General features: G+C 37.4%; 1 long non-coding RNA gene across 2 annotated transcripts; it reads right to left on the bottom strand.

Annotated features, from left to right (window-relative positions):
- Window positions 1-226: 226 nt before the first annotated feature.
- On the bottom strand, window positions 227-3,988 carry LOC120320381. Of its 2 annotated transcripts, XR_005559947.1 has the most exons (4): window positions 3,773-3,988; window positions 2,765-2,886; window positions 1,241-1,393; window positions 227-361 (listed from the first exon to the last, which is right to left on the bottom strand). It is a non-coding gene; the product is annotated as an uncharacterized LOC120320381 (long non-coding RNA). The 2 variants fall into 2 exon arrangements; XR_005559946.1 differs by having other exon boundaries at window positions 280-1,393.
- Between the last annotated feature and the right edge of the window lie 3,484 nt (window positions 3,989-7,472).

The raw sequence follows: 7,472 nt of genomic DNA, 5'->3' as shown, positions 1-7,472 counted from the left end.
TCTGGCTGACTGTGCAATGATCCATAATAATAATGGTAATAGTAATAATAGTAATAATAGTAATAATAATAATAATAATAATAATAATAATAATAATAATAATAAAGTTGGAAGGGACCTTGGAGGTCATCGAGTCCAACCCCCTGCTCAGGTAGGAACCCTACATCATTTCAGACAAATGGCTGTCCAGTCTCTTCTTAAAATCGTCCAGTGTTGGAGCATTCACCGCTTCTGGAGGCATGTTGTTCCATTGGTTAATTGTTCTAACTGTCAGGAAGTTTCTCCTTAGTTCTAAGTTGCTTCTCGCCTTGATCAGTTTCCATTCATTGGAGCATGCACAGTGTTATTGCGCTGAGGTAATCTAGGAGTAAATACAGTAAACAGTGGTTTATATTAAATAGTGATTTATCATATACTATCTACAAATATACACTAGAAACAAAATACATACACATGGTGATAATTCAGCAAATTCCAATGCACAGCAATTACAGCAGGAAACAGACAAGAGAAAATACAACAGCAAAAGCCTTCCCTTTTATACTCAGACTCTTAAAGGGATACACACACCTGCTGAGTCATTCCTATTATTGCAACATCTACCTTATATTACATTACATCATTACATAAGCTGTTTGGCTGTTAAATCATAACCTTGACACTTGAGAACTGCTGTTGATGTGCTTACAAACCTGTAACATAGCAACAAGGTAGAAGGAAACTCATAGATCACATTAAAATATTTAAAACAGAGTGCAAGATAGAAAATATACATTTCTCTTCATTTTATTGTTTTTATATGTCAATAAATCAGCACAGAATAAGCATAGTGGAATAAACCCCTATTGTCAAGAGAATTTCCAAGAATTTTCTTATTCAAAGATCCGTACTGCATTTGATAGCAAAGTTCCCTTAAAACCCTGGCAAATTCCTATATTTAACTATAGAAGTAATTTGATTATTTATATAGCATTAAAGATGGTCACACACTTTTAGATACTCTAAGGAATAAAATTAAATTTTGACTCCAAATTTAATGAGAAATTGACATTATACAGTAATCCCTACTTATAAATAGCTGGAAAACCAATTTTTGAGGATTCGGCTAAAATTAGCATAACACTCTTACTTTGGACTTTTAAAGTATAAAGAACACAAGTTACTATACACACAGACATACACAGAGAGACAGGGACACAGACAGTCAGGCAGAGAGATAAACAATAGATACAATTGGAACCTTTATTAATTTCACTGTTGGTCCTGATGCTCCAGAAGCTTCCAAAATTTTGGCAGACTTGAATGTAATGGAGAAGTTTGAATCAGAGATATGATCAAATATTCAAAGCAAATCTTTCATAATATTTATGCCATTATTCTATAGAGCCAATGCCTGAAACGTAAAGGAGTACATGTAAAATAGCAGCAGGATTTCCCTTGTTTTTATCTAATAAGTACTAAAAGGATATAGAAATTGATGGAAGAATCATATGGAGAAAGAAATTCTGTTTTCAGTTTGTCATTGTGGGGTACTGAGTGTAGATTAATGAGAAAAAAAATGAATTTCAACAACTGTAGAATAAGTTGTTGACAAAAGTAAAATTGACAAAAGTAAAGGGGATCTGCATACTTTCTGAATGTAGTGCATATGCACAATTATATGTATTAAAAGGCATATTAAGATTGCTTGAAATGTGTAATTTATATTAGAAATCCACAACAACTATAAAATTACTTAGTTCTGCTTCTATGTGTATTTTTGTTGCCAATTAAGCAAAACTCCCTTCTGCATACTCACCAATTACTTTGGTCCTTTTCACAACAAATTAGCATATCATCCTTCCTTAAAGATTCTTCAGTTCTCTAAAGAGCCTTTCTAAATTCCTTCACTAATCTACCTCAGAGGTGTAAATTAAATATGGGATCCTCCTGGATGTATAAATGCCACAATAAATTTCATAGATTTTTGCACTACTGAAAAATAGGGGGGAGGGAATCACCTCAGACTACTCAGCCTTGATTGTGTATTCAGGGTTTCTCTCTTGAAACTTTTAAAGTAATTTGTGTATGTAATAATGGCAGATGCTGGTCTTTCCCCATCTAAGCGTCCTTTTAATAAGCAGAACTCTGATTGTCCAAGAAAGTAATTTGAATGAAAAATCTATGACTTTCACTTTGTTCCATCTTTATTTTCCTCCATACACGGCATAAAGAAAACTGCCCACTGCTTCTTAAGAGACAAATTAAAGTGCCACCATTATTCCAATTCCAAAGCTGCTTCTGGCACCTTTCGTAGTCCTCAGGTCACAAATTGCTTCATCAAAGTGGAAGTACAGCACTTTGTGGAGGCTTAATGTCATCATAATGTATTACAGATATCAGTTCTAGGGCTTTTGCTGTTGCAGTCCACCTGAATTTGAAATACTTATGGATCCATTAACAGGCAGGATTCTTGAAAATGCTTTAAATGTACCAGTGCTGTTGGCTACACCAGCAGAATAGCTGATCTTCTACGTTCTCCATCAAGAAAATTTCTCTTAGGAAGAAAGAACAACTGTGCTGAATATTATACCATTGCTAAAGTGAGGCTAAAGTTGCTGCTAAAGCTGACATTTCTGAATATTGTGTGTTGGAAAATTAAAAAAAAAAAAGCTTAAAAGTAACTTTAACAAATGCTGTGTTCTCTTCCACCCAACCATTTTAGAAGCCTCCACTAAACCATTTCAATCCCCAAAATGACACCAAAACAATCACCAGCATTAACCATTCATCTTGACTCTGGAGGCATCTCTCCTCTTGTAGCTCAGTCTCCTCAAAGTTTTTCCTCAGAGTCAAACATCTGACAGGTGCACAAATGTATTCCCAGAGGAGTAGCTTTTATTTTACCTGCAGAACAGGATGAAACAAATGCCTGACAAAGTCAAACAGACAGAATGTCATACAGAGAGAGAGAGAGAGAGAGAGAGGGAGAGGGAGGGAGGGAGGGAGGGAGGGAGGGAGGGAGAGAGAGAGAGAGAGAGAGAGAGAGAACAGCTAATGGGCTTCTTAAAGGTCTATTGACATGTTTTCTTTCTAAAGGTTCACTTTTGGGATGGGTCAGTGGTGGGATTCAAATACGTGGTGAACAACCAGTTCTCTGTGAAAATGCCACTTCTGGAAGTCTGTTCTGGGCCTGGGCAACAAAAAATTAGCTACCGGTTCTGCCGAAGTGGTGCGAACTGGCTGAATCCCACTACTGGGTTGGGTTCTATATGGCCATGCATGTATGAATTAACAGTCATTTGTGTGAGCCCTGCTAGTCTGAACTAATAAATCTTTTGCTTCAGTAAGAACTTAAATTTTAGCCTAATTTGAGATTCAGACTCATAGCTCTAGTTCTTTATCAGGGTTGCAGTAACATTTAGAATAGAAACTTCATTGATTTAGTCATTTGACCATGTCAAAAATATAAACTAGTACAAATATACAAGTAAATACAAAGAAAACAATAGGACATATTCACAGTAAGTTATCTTCTCTATAATTGTTCTGACCCGGCTCCCCAAACACAATAGACACACCAATAAATCTCCAATGTTCCTTTTATTCAGGAATGCCAGCAGTTTCACACAGCCACCTGTTCAAGTCTTTAGTTGCCTCCAAACAACAGAGCTCACTCCCTTTTTCCCTGCAGGGGTCTCCTCAAACCCAGAGTTAATCTCAGTCTTTCACCATGCTTATAGCAAGAGTCCTTCAGGCAAGCTGGCTTTATTCCAACATAAGATACACTTACACACTCAGAAGGTGCTCTGACTCCCAGCGCCATAGGATCTGAGGAAAACTCCAGCAAGTTTCCAAACAAGAGTCAGGAGTTCCAATTAGACGTGGCTGACTGACAGGGAGACAAATAGTTGTCTGCCACACCTATTCATCTCCGCCCCTGCCTTTTATCCACAGCTGAGGGTGGGGCTCTGTTAGCAGCGGTGACTCTTCCACCCCGAAGACCAGCCCATAGCCTCTTGCTGTTCTCTTCTCCTCAGCCTTGCTGCCCCTGAGCATCAATCACTGGCTCCATATGATCTTCCTCTCCTGAATCACTTGCCTCAAGGCATGGAGGTCTCAGCCTTTCCATCCAGGGGCCTGCAAATGGCCCAGGCTCCACCCCTGTCCCTGGCTGTGACAGCTCCATTCCTTCATCCCCATCAGAGCTTTCAGCTGGCCCTGACACTGGGCCCGATGCCCACTGATCTAAATGTTCGGTCCTTTTTGAAAGGGCCTTTGAAATAGAAAGAGTCCAGTCTTATTAGCAATATGCAAGTTCGTTCCCTGCTAAAATTAAAACTAAATTGGTTTCTCCCAGGTTCCCCAGTATTTTTTTTTCTAGTTTTTAAATAAGAATTTAAATAAGCAGTCCTTTTCTGCAGAATATAGTTTGTAGTTTTTGTATGCCCAATGTCTCAATGGCTGGTGCTCCACAAATGGAAGGTCTTCCTTCAAACGGAACTCCATGAAACTTCTCATAACTTAGTATAGAGTCTACTTGTTCAAAGTGAGCTCAAGAAAAAGCTCTTCTGAGATATTGCAGTATATTAGTTATTAAATACAATAATGTTGATAGAGTTTTTATTGTGTAAGAGTGGTAATAGAGAATTTTTCTGATGTCCCAATCAACTTATGCTTATAGGTTTTTGTATAAATGTATTTAAAAAAAAGACTTGGAAAAGACTTTTTCATCAAAGGAAGCAGTTCTCTTAGGCTTTAAATAAGATTATTTTTCACTCTTCCTATCTTACATATAGTCTTAAATTTGAGAGGCTCTTTAATATCTTCTCATTTTGTTTCAACCTTCTGTGTATAATACTGCTCCCAGAAGTACTAGCCTAGAAATTATTGCTTTGTGGAATCTTCCAACATTTTGCTAGTGTTAATGCCTTTTGATTTACAGTGTCATTAGTTTTTATTCAGTTAATCATATAAGCAGTGTGGATCAGCAGTCTTCATATATTTGAAGATCCAAGTTTGTTCTCCCTGTAAGTAAGTTAAATAAAGACTGCCCTCCACAAGTGCCTAGAAGCAATGCCTTGTTAGCATCTCTTGATCTGACTCTTCCAAAGTCAAGGGCACATCCTATAAACCAGCCCAAAGTATTGTTCTTTCTCTCAGCTACAATTATAGTGAAAGAAATAAGCTGAAAAAGTCAAAAAACACATGCAAACACTAGGAATATATTAGAACTCATAGGCCATTCTTGAAATGGATACAATTATGTGCAGTAGTTTATAGAAAAATAATTGCTAAAGCTAGTGGAGCAGCGAAACAAAACCTTTATCTCTACTTACCACTTCCAAATTTTAAAATATCTCTGAGCAATGGCATGAGAAAATGAAGTAGGCAATTGATTTCTTTGGTCGTTCCAGCAACTCAAAGTGAACATAAATTATCTTAATATCTCCGTATCCATTTTAGTTTCAGACTCAATATTTCCTTTGGGCCATTCTTTTGAATACTATGAGTCTTACTTTGACAACAAATAACAATAATGGCATAAATTATTGGTTGGGGGGAAGTAGCCACTTGGGCTTGGTATGCCTGGTTGAATATCAAAATATATGGAACAGCATTTGATGCCATAGGAATAGACAAAAACTTAAATCATCAATGATAAATTTGGCATTGTTTCAAGTACAGTGTACATTACAGTATATATAGTATCTTTAACTATCCTAGTCTCTTGGCAAGTATCCAATATTCAAAAATATCAAATGTTGTCAGAATTATCTGGTAGACTGCATATAAATAGTAATATTAATAATAATAGGTTGTTTTTGGCATGGAAGCTTTAAAACTGTAGGTTTTTAAGAAGAGATTGGAAAACCATTTATCTGAAATGGTATAGGGTTTCCTGCTTGAGTAAGGGGTTGGACACTTCTAACTGTTATTTTCTGCTATGTGAAGTGAAAACAGTGTTTTTTTTTCCCACGCTGAGTTGAGATGGTCTCTTGGCTTCCATTTCATGAACGGGAGGCTTCAGAAGAGGCTCACAGTTTATTCCTATTAATATTAGGAATAGCAACTAATCTAAAGTCCTTGGGTGCTGCCATATGGGCTCATATTCAAAGTCAAAGGAAGAAATCGACAACAAGCAGCTAGATCAGGGGTAGTCAAACTTGGCTCTTTTATGACTCGTGGACTTCAACTCCCAGAATTCCTGAGCCAGCTAAGCTGACTCAGGAATTCTGGGAATTGAAGTCCACGAGTCATAAAAGAGCCAAGGTTGACTACCCCAGAGCTAGATGAAGGAACTGTTGTCAGAGGAGATGGGATGGGCTAGCAACCAGCAGGCATAACTGCAGCTGCTCTTTGAAGATGAAGGTGTGGCACTACCATCCCTTCTCAATGCAAGAGGTCATCAGGCTGCAAAGAGAGTAAAACAAAGGTGCTATGCAAGTCTGCTTATGAGGAAGGAATCTTACCCCACTAAATGAATTACACTAGGGATCTTTCTATTAAAATAGAGCTGCAAACTCAAGTCCCTCTGTTGATGACAACTGTCCCATTAACCCTCCCTCTGTGTATCTTGACTCTTGAACTTCATGAGTCTGGATTTTTGAAACCAGATTGACTAACAAACCTTCTACAAGCTCTGATTTTTGGACTTTGCCTGACTAGTTTTTCTGCTTGCCACTTTGATTTTGAAACTTTGTAAGACAAACATGTTGAAATGTCTATACTGCAAGTCTCATGTGTTTTCAAATATCATTTAAGAAAGTGAGAAACTACCCTTTGTGCATTTTTGTGTTCTTGACTTGGGACAGGGGAGTTGGTTAAGCCGATACTGTAATATATTTAAAAATCATCCAATCAATATCAGCACTTATAACTTTCAAAAATATTTGATTACTGACTATATAGTCATAGCAGAAATGTAACCAAATTCAAACAAGAATGGTTTCCTTATACACCACATATTCCACAGCAAATTAAGTGAAGACAAAACTTTTTTTTTAAGAAAAAGAGAAAATGTTTTAAAAATAACAAAAAAAGAGAGATGAGCACACATTCCTGGTAGTCCTTGCTTAACAACAATAATTACAATTTGCAACTCCATTACTAAGGGATATGATTGTAAAGCATGCTGACTTACAACAGCAGTTATGGCAGTTCCAGTTGCCATCATTAAATGTTTTGTGTGTGATTGTTAGGCGCAACCTTACGTAGCCATGACTTGCTATGATACCTCCAGCTCACTGCCCCATTAACTTTGCTTGTCATGAACAAGTAGTCACGATTGCAAGTAATGCTCCTGTGATTTCAGGATACTGCAGCCATCATAACTGTGAGCTGCTGATTGCCAGGAGCCCAAATTGTGATCATGCAACTGCATGGAAACTGTAGGGGCCACAACTACGGTAGTAGTTGTAATTGTAAGTCTCCATGGTCAGTGCTGTCAGGATTTTAAAAAATTGCTGAACAAGTGATAATTTGGCAGATGG

Source organism: Crotalus tigris, unplaced genomic scaffold, assembly GCF_016545835.1.
Source record: "Crotalus tigris isolate CLP2741 ecotype Arizona unplaced genomic scaffold, ASM1654583v1 scf7180000021335.281207, whole genome shotgun sequence".
NCBI classification, from domain to species: Eukaryota; Metazoa; Chordata; class Lepidosauria; order Squamata; family Viperidae; genus Crotalus; species Crotalus tigris.
The sequence above is the reverse complement of the archived record's forward strand: the minus strand, read 5'-3'. Positions and strand labels throughout refer to the sequence as shown.